Here is a 17,862-nt window from a genome sequence, read left to right on the forward strand (position 1 = left end):
CCATTAGGTGTGTGTTGGCCCAAGGTAGACGTGGGTGTCACTTAGACAACGTGGCCTGGACTGTGTCTTCTAATTAGTCCTTGGATTCGTCTCATGTATGCTCAGTGGGAGAAATTTACAGAACTGGTGCTGATAGGATTTAATCTAAGAAGCCTGCAGGTAATTCCACTCAGAATCCCTCTAAGGAAGTGGGATGAGGTTGGGCAGATGGATCTGTGGAGTGCTTTGGTACTAAATTACTAAAGGACTGCTGGAAGCAAGGCATCCTGACGCCTTTTTGAAAATGTAGGTTGATGTTCAGAGTCCTTCACCAGAACCTTCTCGCAGTCCCTTTCCTCACTGGAGTCTGAAGATTAGTGACAAACCTGTGGGCTGCTTTGGGCTTTATAGGAGCTGATGGTGAAGGCATTGTAGCATTTGTTAGGGAAAAGAACTGATGGGCTGTGGGTTTCTGGTTGCTTTGCTTTAACAAAGTAGTAGGAGCTTTTTTTTTTTTTTTTTTTTTTTTAAGGGTAGGGCTTAATATCTGGTATATATTGGGAAAGGAATCCTTCCTCCCAGCGCTGACTCCTTTGAGTTGGCAGAGGAATTTCTTGGGTCTTTAGCAAAATGACTTGGAGGCGAGGCGGTGCGGGGCTCCCCATGCCTGGCAGCCCAGATGCCTGTGGTGCTCCTGCTGCTGGGTAGCCGTGAGTGGAGCATGGTGGCAGCATGGAGGAGGGCAGGTTTCGTGCTACCTGTCAGCCAGCAGTCCATAAGCTGTGTCTTAAATGGATACCGAGCCTTTCTGCGGTGGATGATCCTATTCATGTTTTTGACACAACCGCCCCTTCTCATCTCAAACCTCTTTTGGATGGAGAGGTTTAATCGGTAAGCTTTCTAATAGGTTTATAGTGATGAATTGAACGTTTTTCTTTGAACTTGGCTTTTGAGAAAGAAACTAAAACACTGTGCCTGGAGTAGTTCGTCTGTGTGTGTATAAATGTGTTTACACACTGAACAGGTACTCCAGGCATTGATTTTTTTTTTTAGTGTGCATATATACACACACACACACACACACATACAGACATATACACTGTACCTTTAAACTAGGATGGAATAAGCAAGTTCTGAGGCACTCTTTTCTGGTAAAAACCTCAAGTGATGCTGTGCCTGCTTCATTTGTGGGGTTGATTTGGTTGTGCAGACTGAGGCAGGAAGGCAGGCGATGACAAAACATGGTCTTACCAAATACCAGCTTAAAGCACTGTCAAGTGAATCATTAACAAAAGGTCCCAGTAAATGCTGCTGAAGAGGTTTCTGATCCCTAAAATTCCCTTATTCCAGGAGGTAAGCGAAGTTATTTGCAGTTCTTTATTTAGCTTGTGGGTTGCTTGCTGGCACGTCTTCTGTACTGGTGCTGTGGAGTTAAGTATGGGAGAGAAACCTCCTCCCCTCTGCATGCAGAATCCAGCCCTTGCCTGTGGGAGCATCTCAAGCTGATACCAGGAGAGGGAGACGGGGTGGGGGGTGGAACCACAGCATTCCAGGCTTCTCAGCCAGATTAGTTCATCCATTGCAGTTGTGCTGTGAGAGCCATAGGTGGGCAATGCTTTTAAGGCCCCTGAGCAAGAAATTAGCGCTCTATAGGTTTGGGTGTAGAGAGAAGTCAGTGTTTCACTCCCTGTTTGTTGAAATAGCTTGAGGCCATGAAGAGTTTTGCAGCAAACGGTATCAAAGATGCGTGGTTATCCACAAACAGCCAAGTGCTCTGTGCCTGTTGCTGTTGTGGATAGTGGGGAACAGGTTCTTGAACCCACTGGCCTGGAAGTGGGCTGCTGTGCTCATGGCAGGGTTTCTCCCCTCTGGCAAGAGCAGCTCCACGGCAGCTGATGAATCCAATCAGCTTCTGCCGCAGTGGCATTACTCAGCTGCCCGTAAGTACTGTAACTCATTAATGAAGTTTAATTTTAAATGGGCTAATGGCTGATCAGCTGATTTGATGAGTGGCTTTGTTTCCTGGAAACCCGGTGGACTGTGATTTGAATGTATTACTTTGCGCTGTGAAGATGCTGTGCCTTGCCATGCTTAACTCCACACCAGAGTCTTGTCTGACTTCTGTTTTGCAGGCATTTAAGAAAGATTTCTTCAACGCATTTGTTACTACTTATCTATTATGTTTTGTCTGCATTTGCTTTAAATCCGGTTGATCACATTTCCAGTAAGCTTATTTTGATCAAATAACTTGAAGTATGGGCAGTATGTAACATATGAAAACACATTATGTGGAGGAGAGTAAAAGTAGCCTCCTTTGTGATGTTTGCAGCTGCTAGAACGAAAGAAAGAGGGTTTAGTTCAGGAAGGACTTAATCTGCTCTCGTTGCCTGCATTCAAAAGCAGGACTGCAAGCTCACAACTAAGCTCTGAAGCTCCCTGCATTGACATGGTAGTTTTTCCTCACACTCCCAAGCTGTGTCCCTTCCAGGTGTTGAACTCACAACCCAGCTTTCTCACGCCAAGGATCAGTCTGGTTGTACAAGGAGATTTCCACTTTTCTCCACCTGGCCCTAATAAGACTTCTCAAAGACCAGCTCAGAAACCTGGGCCTCACTTAAAAACAACCCAAAGCAAAAAGCCTGCTCCATGCTGTTCCACATGGCTAAAAGCTTTGCACAGCCTGTGCTCTGTATCCCGGCTTGCCTTCAGCTGCAAAGGTTCAAAACTGCTCTTGCTGCACAGGAAAGTGCCTTTTTGCTTGGCTAACTTTATGGGGTGGCTGCACGCTGTCCTTCTAAAGCAGGTCTTTTTAAAGCTGTCCCACCACATGAGGGGAGAATGCAGGGGTCACTGTTTGTGTGTGTTGGATGTAATACCAGCTGCTTGGAGGAGGAGATAAATTCAAACCTAGGGTTACCTCCTTGCTGGGACTGTGGCTGCCTTAGGAGCTGCTTCACAAAGGAGAAAAGTCCCTTGCTCTCCTCTTTGCCACGTGTTCACATGTCCCCCCGCCAAGCGAGTCTCCAGCACCTCTGAATTAATACACGCACCTTTCTCCTTTGACTTATAAGGACAAGAGGCGCCCATTGGGATTTCATCTGGTTTATGTGAGCTGCAGCAGGAGGCCAGGAGAGTGCTTCAATAAGTCCTTTGGATAAGCAGGTAGCCACACTCAATAACACTCAGTTACTCAGTGTTACTCAGTCACACTGTTACTGTGTTCAGTAACAGCTGTCTTGGACAGGGGACCTGGAAGACAGGGGAAGGGAAGAAAGCCCGGTTTCTGCTATCTTGAGCTGTGTGTTCTGAGGCAGCACTTGAGAGCATATCCACTGCCCCTTGTGTGCTTGCTGCAGGGCCATAGTAAAAGTTTGCCAGGAAAACTGGCCTGATGGAGTGCTCAGTTGTCTCCAGATGCTCTCTGCAGCTGCCTGCATGGCGGAGAGGCTTGGCGAAATGACTCCAGTTAAAAATAGAAAGGAAGGTTAGGAAACTTGAGCTATGGTTTCAACATATGTAATGCAGAGCCGAGCTGCTCCAACAACTCACTGCTGCCACCGAAAGGGCTTGCTTCTGCTTGTGTGACTGTGCAGTGAGCCTGCTGAGCTGCCTCGCCCAGCAGCAAACTGAGCCAGGAAAAAAGGAGTTTTCCACCATGCAATCACACAAGCACAACGTGGGGGGGGGGGAGATCTGGTTGCCTGCAAGAGGAGGATTGTTTAGCTCTGCTGGAACAGGTAACCTGAGTTCAGGTGAGCAGCTCGAATGCTTTGCATTGGTAAGGTCAGCTTGGTGTAAAATCAGAGCTACAGGGTGCATGCTGCTGCTTTGAGCTGGGGCCCAGCTCATTCAGAATAGTTGATGCAAGTTAAGAGCAAAGTCTTAAAGAGATTTACTTTGCTGTTTGAAGTCTTCGTGTTCCAATAGTTCACGGAGGGGGGGGTTGGTTTATCTGAGTAGCTTTTAAAACACATGAAAAGTGCTGGGGCTTTAATATCGTTTACTAAATGTGCTTTGCTTGGTATCATACTTTTAAGAGCCTTTATTTTGCATTAGTTATGTGAAGTGTTGGGTGGAAGCTAATCAGCAGACTATCCCATAGTAAGTATATTGTGTGTTGTAGATTGCATACTTCTTAAGCATTGCTTTTTAGGAAGCAGCCATTACGTCGGCAGCTCTTCACTCTTTGTTTATTACTCGTCCTTGCAGTTATCTCTGGTTCTCATAACTTTGTCTGGATATATTTTGCACTGCCTTCCCTGAACTGGGGGCAAAAGCCAGTCTAACAGTTTTCTTTGCTAGAAAGTTTGTTTTCTGATGCTTTCTTTTGGTGTGTGTTTTTGTTGTTGTTAGTTGCTTCTTTGTTTTAGTCTGTGTTGGTCTTGAGAATAGTGTGGTTTCTCAAGCTGCTCTTTGGTTCAGCAGAGTTCCTGCTGTTGTAGCACTCCCAGCCAGGTCTTAATAACCCATGAAATGCCCTGTGATGTGCCAAATTAAGGAGATATTCAGGGGCAATTCAGGTGCTTGGTTCAGCAAGTGTGCTGCATCAAGTGCTCCCTGCACGTGACATGGGCAGAAAACAGCATTTATTTCAACATAACTAGGTAATACTTAGCTATGTAATATTTAGACAAGAAAACCTGTAGCATAGCACTTTGCCTGGGCAAATGACTTGAAGAAAAATAGCACTTACTCTTTTCAGGAGGCCTTTTACATATGGCAGTAGACAAAAGCCTTTCTCTGGAGCATAATGAAATTCTGTATCGAGTCAAATTGCAGTTCTGTGTTCAAAAGTGAATTCTAAGAACTGAAGTTACTCTTTAAGCCTCTAGGTGAGTTCTAGAGACAAGTGTTTAGTTATCAGTTAAACTTCAAAATGATTAAGGATGCTTTTTCCCTTGATAGTGGGCAGCTTCTCATAACCAGCAGTAAAAATTACTTGGTTCTAGCAATACATACAATTTTTTTTTTCTTGTAAATTGGAAGGATCCCTTTAGCAGGCAAACAATTTTTTTTATCGGTAATGATGTTGATATTGTTATAGTTAGTTACTTTTTAAAAACTGGGAAGTTTAACTCAGTTAAACCCAGTTTATTTATAGCAAGAAAGCTTTGAGATTAGTGGTATTAAGCAGTCCAGATGAGGAGGATTTACTAGGAAGATCACACCAGCTACTTAGTTTTGGTGCCTCTTTGATTTCAATTTCTTAATCTTTTTTTTTTTTTTAATAATTTCTAACTCCTGTGTTTTCAATTGTGTTTTTTTTTCTTTTCTTTTCTTTTAATTCCAGACATGTGCTTTTCTTTGGGGACATTGGCTTGTCTGTTCAAAACTAGTCACACCCTGCCTAAATCCTTAGCAAAATCATGGCATTGTTCAGCCCTCTGCATGTGTTTGTACAGTATTTAGGTTAGAATAGCAAAGATCTGACTTGGGCAAGCCTCAAGAAACTTCTCCCTCTGCAACTGTTCTAACACAGGAACGGGGGGCTGCTTCAGATGATGCGGGTATCTCTGGTCCTGGTAAGCACTGAAGAGGAAATAATCTTGCAAATTCAAAACAAGAACTCAAAGCAACTTTCAGCTGCATTAGAGTTTCTTTGTTTTCATGGTTCTTCTTGCACAGCTTATGCTTTTTGAAGCTCCGACTGTTTGCAAGGGAATGGATTTTAGTTAAATGAAAAAGCTTTTCCAGGGAGGCTAGAGTAATTCCTCACAGCACAGGAGAACACTTTGCCCCTGTTCTGCTTTCTGAGCTACTAAGCTTACATAAACAACCCTCTCCCAAACCATAAATATATTTAATTGAAAAAAATATAGCTCCCTGTATAATAAAAGTCTGTCCCTTTAGCAAAGGGACTATTTGCAAACACTTTCTGGGTATGCAGTAGCCTGCTTTTTTTCTACTGGTGAGGGAAAGGTGGGAAAAGAACTGATCCAATAATTCCAGGTTACTTGAAACTAAATCCACTCAGAATTAGATTTATATGTGAAAAAAAGTAACGCAGGCTTAGACTTTTGTTGATGTTTAATGTTCTGTAACGGTCTTCGTGGGCATAATTAAACCATCAGTGCAGGAGTGATGTCAGAGGAGTTTATGCTGAGTGATTACAGAGCCTGCTGTGGCTTTCACTTCAATGCAGTCTGAGCTAATTGATGAACAGGGACATAATTTATTTACAGTGCTCAAGATGCTTTCAGGTTGGTTCTCCTTCTTTTGAAAACCCTTGAACGGTGGGAAGGAGGAGGTGGCTGGTGGTGTTGGCTGAGAATTGCGAGGCTGGGCTGTTTTTACTGTTGGTCACAAAGTTGTCTAAAATATTCTGCCTCTTCTCTTAGGTGATGGTTCTGCGTTGCCCTAGTTTTATCTTATTTCTCACAAGCCTATTGACCTTTAATCTGGAGCGTGGGCTGCTCACTTGGGGAGGTAATGACACCTAGATCTGAAACAAGCTGCAGAGGAAGGGGAAAGAAGGGAAGAATGAGTGGATGCTACTGTTGATTCAAAGAAAAATTAGGAAAAATCTACAGTGGGCATGAGCACACACTTTGTTTAGGGCTCAGTTTAGGATGGATACTGTCTTCCTGATTTTGTTAGATTCCACTGTAATGCAGTACAGTTTGCTCTTCTGATGAACCATGGGTCTGTACCAAAAAATCTGACTCTATGTAAAGCTTTGAAGCATGTTTTGAAATAGGAGGAGTTCCTGTTTAGAAGTCCCTTTCAAAGTAGGTAAGCAAAAGTTGGGGTTTTCTTTTTTTTCTTTTCTTTTTTTTTTTTTTTTGGCACTCCATATGAAAACACATACTCAGAAATCTCTTAGGGTATGAAGATGACTTTCAGTTCTGTTGAGCCTGTGAATAATGAGGGAGGAGACAGCCACAGGCTGATTGTGTGGCTTGGGGTTTTCCCCATGCTTTGGGCAGGCCTGCTATTTCTGGAGCTGCAGCAGGGCCCTGCTGTTCTTTATAGCCCTGTATGGAGGGAAAGAGTAGCATGGGGTCCCTTAAAGACTTGCACGCTGATGGCTTGGATCTTTGTACATTGTGTCCTGTCCCAGACAAGCTGCTCGTACAGCTTAGCATTGTCTTCGTCCTGAACTCCTTTGTCTGGCTGCCAGTTAAAAGCCACCTCAAAGTCTGCTTTGCAAATACGGAGTGGTAAAAAGAAGATCTGAAAACACTGTTAGCCCATGTTTTAACTTTGAAGGTGAAAGGCTGTTTCTAAGTAGAGATGCAGTTAGTTTTCATGAGAGATCTGGGAGATGCCAACCACCCGTAGTTTTAAAGCTGCTGTGCCTCTGAATAGTATCTGAAGCAGGGAGATTTCTGCAATTTCTTGTGTATCTCTTTCAGTGTGGATCATGAAGGTGAATCCAAATGCAACAGTTGTTAGTATAAAACTCCCTTACCTGCTAACTGACCCCGAGGTTTGTGCCCTCTGTTAGGGGACATAAGTCCCGTTGTCATCAATGATCTGCGCAGCATCTACAATAACAGTGCCTACTACTTATGTAAGTGTAGCCATTTATATTTTACATCTTTGCCTGCTCTTCATAACTTACTTAACTAAGAGCGCAAGGAAGTTGGTTACTTGGTAAAAACAGACTTTTATTGAAGCAGTGAAATACAAGTTTCCTGATCTTGTCCTGACACTGTGCTCTATTCGATGGTGCTCTCCTCCATGCTAGTCATGCCACATTTTCCCAGGATCTTCTGACGCTTTCTAAACATTATCCTTCCTCATTACTCATCCAGAAAACGAGGAGAGCCTTTAGTGCTGCTCTTCACAACCCATCTCCTGTACATCTCGTTGTGCCCTCTAGGCAGGGCAAGAAATCCATCTCAGACAGAGTGCTATATCCTCGTGGTCTGCTGTAGCTGCTGGCTTTCATGGCCAGGGATCAGTGATTGCCCTTAACTCTTGACTTGCATGGTGCTGTGCACGGCACATCTTACATGTGAGACAAGATCAGTTGCGTGCCCGTGCTGCGAATTAACTGGTGTGGTTCATGTGCCGTCTGTTATGTTTGCTGTTCGCCTGTACTCAGTGGAAGATGGTGTTTTATTCTTGGGCCATTGCTGTGAGCGACTGTGCACCGATGCGTTGAACGGTGAGCCCAGAGGTGCCATCTTGCTTTTGTTGGTGTTACCCTTTACTCTGACTCTGAGATGCTGCCAGGATTTTGTAATTTGGCTGCCAAGGAATGATTCAGATTGGCACTGTTTTTTCTCAGAATCAAATCAAGTACCTTCATTGTTTCACTGGTGATGTGAAATAAAACCTGTAATAAGACTTTTTTTTTCTTTTTTTTCAATGCTGTTGTGGTACAACTTGGGTTGGTATGCATATTTCATCAGGATTTATGCTGTGATACTTTCATCCTCTTGCCCACATTAAGTGTTTGTGAATGTAGGTATTTTTGGAGCCAGTGGAGGTTTTGGAGTGCCTAAGGATAGATAATATACTTGCTTTTAAAAGCAAATTTTGTATGCATTTATGTTCTGTGCAATCTTCGCAAGTGCAGCTCCACCCTCACCCCCATAAAAACCACCCAAACCAAAAAAAAAAACCACCACCAAGCCTTGAACAAACCCCAGATGCAAATTACTGTGACGGTTTAATATCTCTTGGTATGAAGACTTTACAGTACCTGATCTTATCACTTCCAAAGCAGTATATTTTTTTTTCATTAGTAGCCTGATCAGCTTTTGAAAGGTCTGTACAAGCCGTACATGAGAAGCACTGGCAGTGCCAGAGGACTGCTCGTGAATTTTCATCACCTTTCTGCATGGGAGATTATTTTTTTTAATGACCTCTTTTTAAAATGCCATTGGATGCTGTTGGACATCTCTACTGAGTGCATCCTCCGATTGTTCACCTGAGTGAGGGGCTTATTCCACTCAGCCTTTTGCATCTTGCTGCTGAAGAAGGAGTGTTGCTCTTTCCAACACGGCTAATGCTTTATCTCTTCTGCTATTGATCTTTGTTGCTGAGGCTGTTTCCAACTGTACCCCTCTTTACTTGTCATCTTCCTTCCTTTCCCACAAGTCAGTGGAGCTGCAGCTTTGCAGTAGGCACCGACCTGCCTGGGAATGGGGAGCATCCCCTCATTCTTCTGTTTTCGGGCTGCACCTTGCTGGTGTTACAGCCTTGCTTTCGTTAATACCTTTCTAATCTGAGCCTCATCTGTCTGCCTGCAGAAAGCTATGGCATCTGTGTGACTACAAATTCTTCCTCCTCTCCCTTCCTTTCGTCTCTTTCACTGTCAGGTATTTGGGTTCATCTTCCTGGGTTTCTGCTGTTCTTTTGCTGCTGTAGTTTTGCAGGTCTTGTTCTCCTTATGTGCTTCCTGCTAATTTGTAATAGAGGGTCTCTTCTGGGCTGTGAAATCCAGGCTTGTTTTTTGCAGGCAAGCACTGTTTCTGCAATGATCCTCTCAGAGTGACAGGCATCCCTTAATTGATTACATGGTTAATTCATGTCTACTTCCGCACAGCCAGCAAGGAATGCTGATTTTGTTCTTTTCAAGGGCGGATGCAGCTTTTCAGTTTCTAAACCAACTGAAATTGTCCAAGCGATTGGATTTGTTCACTGCAAGCAGTGCACAGGTGGAGAGCACTGGACAGCAAATCTCGGGGAGCTACAGCTGCCAGCTTGGTAAAGCATGTACGCTGTGATGTAGTCCGGAGGCACTTAGGTGGCAGCGGTTCATGAAAGTGACATTATGTCTAGTGCTGTGCTGTGAGATGTTAACTCTTCCCTCCGAATGCACAATTTAATGAAAGGAGGCAGGTTGTTGAGGCCTATTTTATCATAGGCCTGTTGAAGCCTATTTTATCATAGGCCTGTTGAAGCCTATTTTATCATAGGCTTGATAGCAAGCAGCTCAGTTTGCCTTCTTTTGGCTCAATTTAAAACATTTAGCCTAGTTAGCAAAATCCTTTAGTGGGTGCACCCTCATGCTAGTGGCTGATCACAGCAGTCTGGACCTGATCCCTCCATCCTTTCTGTGGCAGGAGGAAGGTATTGTATGACTGACCATCTCGAGAATGATCTGCCTTGGGTATTTTTAATCAGTTCTCTTTGTGAAGCGTGAACCAACTGTAGAAGAAGCTTGGCTCTCTGTTTCAAGCTGCTTTGGAGCAGTTTGGCTGCTGTTGGTGCTGATCTGTTTGGGTGGGGTGAGCAAGTCTGAGCTTAAATACTGCTCTCATTAAATGCTGTTTTGTAATGTATGATTCCCATGAAATTAATACCAGCTGCTAGTATTTAGCCACTACTCAGAGTATAGGTTCTCTTCCCTTGTCTGGCTGCAATTCCAGATGACTTTTAGAACTGATGTTACTGAAGCATTCAAAGCTTCCCAGGTCAGCGTGTGAATCTGCTAGGCAGCCATCACTGTAGAAGTGCAAAGCCCATCTCAATGTCTGGTGTGGCAGGGAGCAGAGTCGCTGCCTGCAGAAAGGTGCTGAGGACCACCCTGCCTGAGGCACTCCTTGGGGTCACAACTGTAATTGCTGGGTAGCTAATGGACATCTCTGTGAAGATATTAGGAAAACGTGATGCAGCCGTGTTTCCTATACCCCTAGTGTGGTGCTGCGACGGGGAAAGAGAGAGGTAATTCAGTGTCTGCAGGAGGAACTTACTTCTGAGGCTTTCAGTCTGTTGAAATATGATTTCCAGAACAGTTAGATAATAAGATGCAAATTTCTTATTTTTCTTCTCTCTGTGTTCCTTTTTGGTGACTGGAGTTGCTTGTAACTTTGACAATATGCTGAAAAGTTCATTTGAAAAAAATATGCGTGTTTTGTGGACCTTGAACCTCCTTCAGTACTTTCAAGCTGGTTGTCTTGGCAATTGTTTGACTGATACCTTGTAGCACACACGCATGCTGCCAGTGCTGATAAAAGTGTCTTTAAGCATTGTTTTGTGTTCTTAAAATATGTGACAATTAAAGTTGTTAGGAACGCTTAGCATTTTAGGGAGAAAGGTTGCATGTTTTGTTTTTTTGGGTTCGATGCTGAATTGTAAAGAAGACATAAGTAAGGTCATCCCAGTGCCCTGGTGTGGCAGGATAAGCTATCTGACTTACTGGGAGCAACTGATAATGGACAGTTGATGGCCTTAAGATCTGGAGCCCAGTGCAGAGAGAAGACCACTTGGCAGCGATGGGGGAGGAATATCTCTGGCTTGTGAAGTCTCAGGTATCTGTTGCATAGCACGTCACACTTGGTAGCAGCAGCAGTCCTGAAATACCAAACAAGAATCCTGCATTTAACTGCATTTTACTTAATAAAGACAGGGACGCTTAACTCAGGGAACACAGCTGGTGTGAGCTGCTCTCCCTTCCTGGCACTCCTCCTTGCTTTTGAGGGAAGAGAGGGTGCACGGCCCAGCTTGGGCGGGGAGAGGACGCATCTCTCCAGATGCACTGGAGTTTGCTGAATGAACATGAATGTGGTTTTGCCATCAAGCTGAATGCAGATAGTGGCTGATCAGGAGATTTGGCATTGATGTGACTGGCAGCAAAGACAGTAAGAAATGTGGCTGAAATTTGGCAAGTGAGCTATGAGATACTTTCCTTGCTTGTAGCATTAACTGCAAAAGGAAGATGCCAGGGCAGTTTTTCTGAATTTACAATAGGTCTGGCTCTAGCAAGACAAGTTCCCATCGTTAAGATTTGATTGCCATCAAGTTACTGGTATAAAAATGCCTCTTTTTTCCTAGCCTTTCCCAGGTTTCTGGTTGTTCTTGGCCAGCTGAGAAAGAACAGTCTTTCTCTCCTTCTGCCTACAGAGATGTCTTCCATATTTAAGCATCTGCTGTGGGTGCAACCCTGAACAGATTATTACTGGATAGAGAAGGAACATGTGTCCAAACATCAGGCTAGGAAATGCTAGAAATGATGTTGAATATATTTTTTTTTTCTTTCAGACTAGGGATTAATATGTGTTATCTGAAATTAAATTAATAAAGACAAGCCCAAGAATTGTTTTGCAAAGGTAACAGCATTGGAAATAAATTATGTTGATGGTGTACCTTTTGGGTGGGCTTGTGAATAGTAACAGCTGAAACACAGAGAACAGCACCTTGCATGAAGATGCACTATTTTTATTTTGGCTCTTGGGGCTTAGAGTCTTTTTGATCTGGTTTTGTTCTGCTGGACTTCAGAAGTATTATATTTAAAATAAAATATTTATATTTCTAATGGAATATGAAAACATTATTCTAGGCTTGGTTTCTAAGCACAGAAACTCAGTTTTCTTTGTGTTAGTGGCAAGTCAGGGGAAGGCAGTTTGGAGAAAGCAACTGTTGTGGTCTGGAATGCCATCTAGTACATGTCCAATAACAAACCCAAATGTTAATAGATATGACAGTTGATTTAAGCCTTCAGTGCACTGAGGCTATATTTTTGCTGTACTCTCTGCTGGTTTTCATTTTACAAAAGATGCTGTAGTATGCATTTTAGAGGCACGTTGTCATCAGTCACAAGACTGTTCTGAGTTTCCCTAGGCAAAACTTCCCTTTCTCCCTTTCTGATGTATGGTGTGCTTTTTTAAAATTTTATTTTTATTTTTATTTTATTTTCTTGCAACTACTTGAATTCCCAGAGGCTCACCACAACACTGGCTCTCTAACAATAAATTACTTTTAGGTATTCAAAGTAGGCAAAAAAAAAAAAAAAAAGCCAACCAAAACCACCTCAACTTGGTTAATCAAATCAAAATGCAGAACACATCACAAGTATTTTTTCTTCCTTCTTACCTTCTTATTTCCATCCTTCTGCCCTGTTCCATGCTCTGCTCATTTCTATACCTTGTGGGGAAATTATGCTTTTTCTGCCTTCTGTAAACAGTGTTTTATCTGTTTTCCCTCCAAGGTCTGCTGTTGCCCCTATATAAACAAAAAGGGGTTTGGATAATGGCAAGAGGAAGGCAAGTATCGTTTTGTGTGTTTTAGCAATGGAGTTAGCTCAGAGGTTGCATGAGGATATGGGGCTCTATTTCTAGCTCTGCCCTATCTCTGCCTGACCCAGATCCCACACTGTAACATGGATGTGTGCTTAGCTGCTATGGAGATGAGGGCCAGAGCCTGCTGCTGCCTCAGTGTGGATCCAGCAATACTTAGGGTTGCTTCTGTCCTGCACATATGCCAGGTTTGAGTCCAGTGCATGGCATGGGATCCGTCGGGGCTTTGCTCTTCTGTAGCATAGAAGTGACTGGTGTAGTACGTGACTTGAGTACTGCTATAGAAGGCTTTGCTGAAGAATTAAGGATCACAGTGTTTTTGTGATTTTGTGAAAGCTAGGCTTACTTACCTACGTGTGAGTGTCAGTGACAACCTGCTGGTATTTTCATGTACCCCTTTGCAGGTAGAGGGTTGAATAGTACAATACCACTTTTTCTCAAGAACAGAGTTGCAAAATTGAATTCTTAGATGTTGAATATAATTTGTTTTGTTTTTCCTGTGCAAAGTCACTATTTGGGGAGGCTGCTCTTTGCCTTTTCCTTGCATAGAACTACAAGCATGCAGGGTGGGGGGGTGTCGTGGTTCCGCTCGAGTGGGCAGCCGAGCTCCACCACAGCCGCTCTCTCACTCCCCCTCCTCAAAGAGGAATGGGGAGAAAATATGTGAAAAGGGCTCAAGGATTGAGATAAGGACGAGAAAATCACGCAGTAATTATTGTAACGGGCAAAACAGACTCGGCATGAGGAGATAGTAAGATTTATTGCCTACAACTAACAAGCGAGAGAAGTGAGAAAACAAAGGAAAAAAAAAACAAAAGCACCTTCCCCCCCCATCCACCCTTTTCCACCTCCTCCCCCCGAGCGGCGCAGGGGAACGGGGAATGGGGGTTATGGTCAGTCTACAGCACTTCTTCTCTGCCGCTCCTTCTCGGTCACTCTCGTCCCCTGTGCTGTGGGGTCCCACCCACGGGATGCAGTCCTTGATGAACTGATCCGGCATGGGCTTCCCACAGGCAGCAGCTCTTCCAGAACTGCTCCAGATATGGGTCCGTACCACGGGGTCCATCCCTCAGGAGAAAACTGCTCCAACCTGGCTCCCCTACGGGCAGCAGCTCCTGCCAGATCACCTGCTCCTGCGTGGTCTCCTCTCCACGGGCTACAGGTCCGGCTCGGAATCTGCTCCAGCAGGGGTCTTCCACAGGCGGCAGCCTCCGTCGGTGCAGGGCCACCTGCTCCACCGTGGTCTCCTCCACGGGCTGCAGCGTGGAACCCTGCTCCACCGTGGTACTCCATGGGCTGCAGGGGGACATCCTGCTTCACCATGGTCCTCACCACAGGCCGCAGGGGACTTCTGCTCCGGCGCCTGGAGCACCTCTCCCCCTCCTTCTACACTGACCTTGGTGCAAGGCTGTTCTCCCACTCCCTTGACTCTCCCGGCTGCTGTGTGGCGCAGCGTTTTTTCCCTGTCTTAAATATGCTCTCACAGAGGCGCAAAACAACATCGCTTATTGGCTCGGATCTGGAAAACAATGGGGCCCTTCCCAAACATGGGGCAGCTTCTAGATCTTTCTCACAGAAACCACCCCTATGGCTCCCTGCTACCAAAACCTTGCCACGTAAACCCACTACATTCCACCCCTCGCCTCTGTTAAAAGCATATTTAAGACTACTCACAACATACTCTTACTTTACAATTATCACAACAACCTTCACGAAATTCACTTAAATCAAAACGAAAAAGAATTCACCACACCAAAATAAACATAACATCATCACAGCACCGACAAGGTGGACATTTTACACACACACCACCCCTCGTCCCTTCACCACACTAACATATCACAGTTACTGCTTTCTTAATTCTTCACAACTTGTACATTCCTAACAATCATCCTGCACATATTTTTGCCCGTTACTTCTACTAACTATCATCTTATCTCAAATTCCTTGAGCCCCACGTTGGGCGCCAAAAAAGACTGTCGTGGTTCCGCTCGAGTGGGCAGCCGAGCTCCACCACAGCCGCTCTCTCACTCCCCCTCCTCAAAGAGGAATGGGGAGAAAATATGTGAAAAGGGCTCAAGGATTGAGATAAGGACGAGAAAATCACGCAGTAATTATTGTAACGGGCAAAACAGACTCGGCATGAGGAGATAGTAAGATTTATTGCCTACAACTAACAAGCGAGAGAAGTGAGAAAACAAAGGAAAAAAAAAAACAAAAGCACCTTCCCCCCCCATCCACCCTTTTCCACCTCCTCCCCCCGAGCGGCGCAGGGGAACGGGGAATGGGGGTTATGGTCAGTCTACAGCACTTCTTCTCTGCCGCTCCTTCTCGGTCACTCTCGTCCCCTGTGCTGTGGGGTCCCACCCACGGGATGCAGTCCTTGATGAACTGATCCGGCATGGGCTTCCCACAGGCAGCAGCTCTTCCAGAACTGCTCCAGATATGGGTCCGTACCACGGGGTCCATCCCTCAGGAGAAAACTGCTCCAACCTGGCTCCCCTACGGGCAGCAGCTCCTGCCAGATCACCTGCTCCTGCGTGGTCTCCTCTCCACGGGCTACAGGTCCGGCCCGGAATCTGCTCCAGCAGGGGTCTTCCACAGGCGGCAGCCTCCGTCGGTGCAGGGCCACCTGCTCCACCGTGGTCTCCTCCACGGGCTGCAGCGTGGAACCCTGCTCCACCGTGGTACTCCATGGGCTGCAGGGGGACATCCTGCTTCACCATGGTCCTCACCACAGGCCGCAGGGGACTTCTGCTCCGGCGCCTGGAGCACCTCTCCCCCTCCTTCTACACTGACCTTGGTGCAAGGCTGTTCTCCCACTCCCTTGACTCTCCCGGCTGCTGTGTGGCGCAGCGTTTTTTCCCTGTCTTAAATATGCTCTCACAGAGGCGCAAAACAACATCGCTTATTGGCTCGGATCTGGAAAACAATGGGGCCCTTCCCAAACATGGGGCAGCTTCTAGATCTTTCTCACAGAAACCACCCCTATGGCTCCCTGCTACCAAAACCTTGCCACGTAAACCCACTACAGGGGGCAGGGCTGGAAGGGAGTAGGTTTCCTTTTACAGCTGTTCAAAAAAAGTTAATACCACTTCTACTGTAGGTGTGGCTTTACTTCAGAATTCAGACATCAGGACTGTGGCATGTTAGCATGAAATGACAGCTACGTTTGAATCAGCTTGAAAGCCGCTAGCTCTTCCTGCAGGTACCAGCTGGCATTCTGGTCCTGTTGCCTGACTCATTTCTGTAAGGAGACTTTTTGGTCTGAAATAATTCTTCAAAACTTAAACCAAAGCCAGGACCTACCCCCTCCCCACCCCCCTCCTTTCCACCCCTGCATCACTCAAAACAGGATTTCCGTAGTACCAAAACAAAAGCCCTGCTTAGTAACTGCTCAGATAATGAAATCGCTGGTCAGGTGAAACCCTCTCGTGAGTGTTTGCTGGTTTCCATAACTACTTCACAGCAGAAGGAAGAAGAAGGAGGAGGAATAAAGTTGAGCGAGGAGATCTAGGGCTATGAAGAAGCACAGAGCAAGGCTTCCCTGTTCATCAGGTTTGGAGGAAAAAATGTCTCTGATGGAGCAGTGTGTGTGTATGTATGTTTGTATATTCCTATATATGGGCACCATATAGGTGATGTGTTTTTGTAAGACTTGAAGATGCTCACCAGCAGTGTTTCTTACCTGAAGATAAGTTGTTTGGTTATTGGGATTCAGCATCAATACTTTCGTTTTGAGATCCTTGCTGCTGAGCTTTGGGGTTAAGTTTGGAGCTGTTATGCTGAGATTCCTGCCTGTAAGTGAATTTTTATTGCTCTGCTTTTTTAAATTATGCTGGGAAATATATATGTAAGGTTTTTTGTTTGTTTGTTTTTTCTTCCTGTAGAGTAATTTAAGAAAAATGGGCTACTTGAGGATTTATGTAGTATGCAGGCAATTCCCTCTCTCTGAAGCTGTGTAAGTAGGTAGTCAGGGTATGTGGGAGTAGCTTCGTAGCTTGATCTCACCCTTCTTTTCATAATAGTAATTTGCTTGGTCTGGCGCTGTGTCCAGGGACAGTGTTTTCCATCTGGGACTGACCTTGGAAACCTCAGAGCTCTGTGAAGCTCATGTACCCTTCTGTGCCTTCATTTTATATTTACAGGTATCTTCTATCAGCAAATATTTGTATTTAAAGCACAAAGCCAATTTTATTGTAACATTCTAAAATGCCAAAAGTCTCTTGCTTGTCGGTATTGTAGCTTCATGCAGGGAGCACGCTCTGGTTTGGAGGCAAGGACATCTCAGAAAGAGGGAGACATTCAGCGCATTGTTTGAGAGCTCTTCTTAGTGATATCCAGCGCATAATTTGTGGCAGACATAAATTTTTCTTTGCAGATCGGCATTCAGAGGCACTTAGCAGGTACAGGACATCCAATTATGGAGGTGTGGGAGCGCTGTTGTCAGTGGTGACAAAATTCCTGTAGAGAGGTGACTGCAGACGTGACTCACATCCTACTGTTACGAACAGTTTGTGTTGTGCTGTGAAGCTGCAGGATGAGAGCTCCCAACTTTCATCTGGATTATTTGGTGTCTGTGTAACTTCTGCTTGCTGGTGTTTTTTTTGGAATTCACCTATGTATTGCTTTCTAAAGCATTAAAACTTCAGTCATTACAGCACTTTATTTTCTCCTGCTTGCTTGCGTGCATACATCATCAATGTGTATCTCAGTATTATTTTTCAACAGAGAACATTTCATTATTTTGTCTTCACATAGTGCTTGTTTATCCCCAGACATAGCTTGTTTTAACAATGTTTTTTTGCTAAAGGCTTTATCATTTCAACTTTTCAGAGATGCTTAGGGATGATATACAGTTTTGCAACTAAAATGCACCTACTGCATGTGAAATGATTTGAAAATCTTGGCT

At 44.7% G+C, this 17,862-nt stretch overlaps 1 protein-coding gene across 14 annotated transcripts in view; it reads left to right on the top strand.

The window, feature by feature from the left end:
• The window catches only part of SGMS1 (sphingomyelin synthase 1), an 88,957-nt gene that overhangs the window by 50,102 nt on the left and 20,993 nt on the right, over positions 1-17,862 (top strand). The window contains exon 1 of one of the 14 annotated variants that reach the window (XM_082764965.1): positions 3,076-3,141. The exons of 11 other annotated variants lie outside the window; for them this stretch is intronic. The gene's annotated coding sequence lies outside the window, so the exon portion shown is untranslated. Of the gene's footprint in view, positions 1-3,075; positions 3,142-16,374; positions 16,548-17,862 lie in introns of those variants that run through there. 2 more of the 14 variants (XM_082764957.1, XM_082764966.1) reach the window with 2 other exon arrangements.

Source organism: Aythya marila (genome assembly GCF_965140915.1).
Source record: "Aythya marila genome assembly, chromosome: 7".
Classification (NCBI taxonomy): domain Eukaryota; kingdom Metazoa; phylum Chordata; class Aves; order Anseriformes; family Anatidae; genus Aythya; species Aythya marila.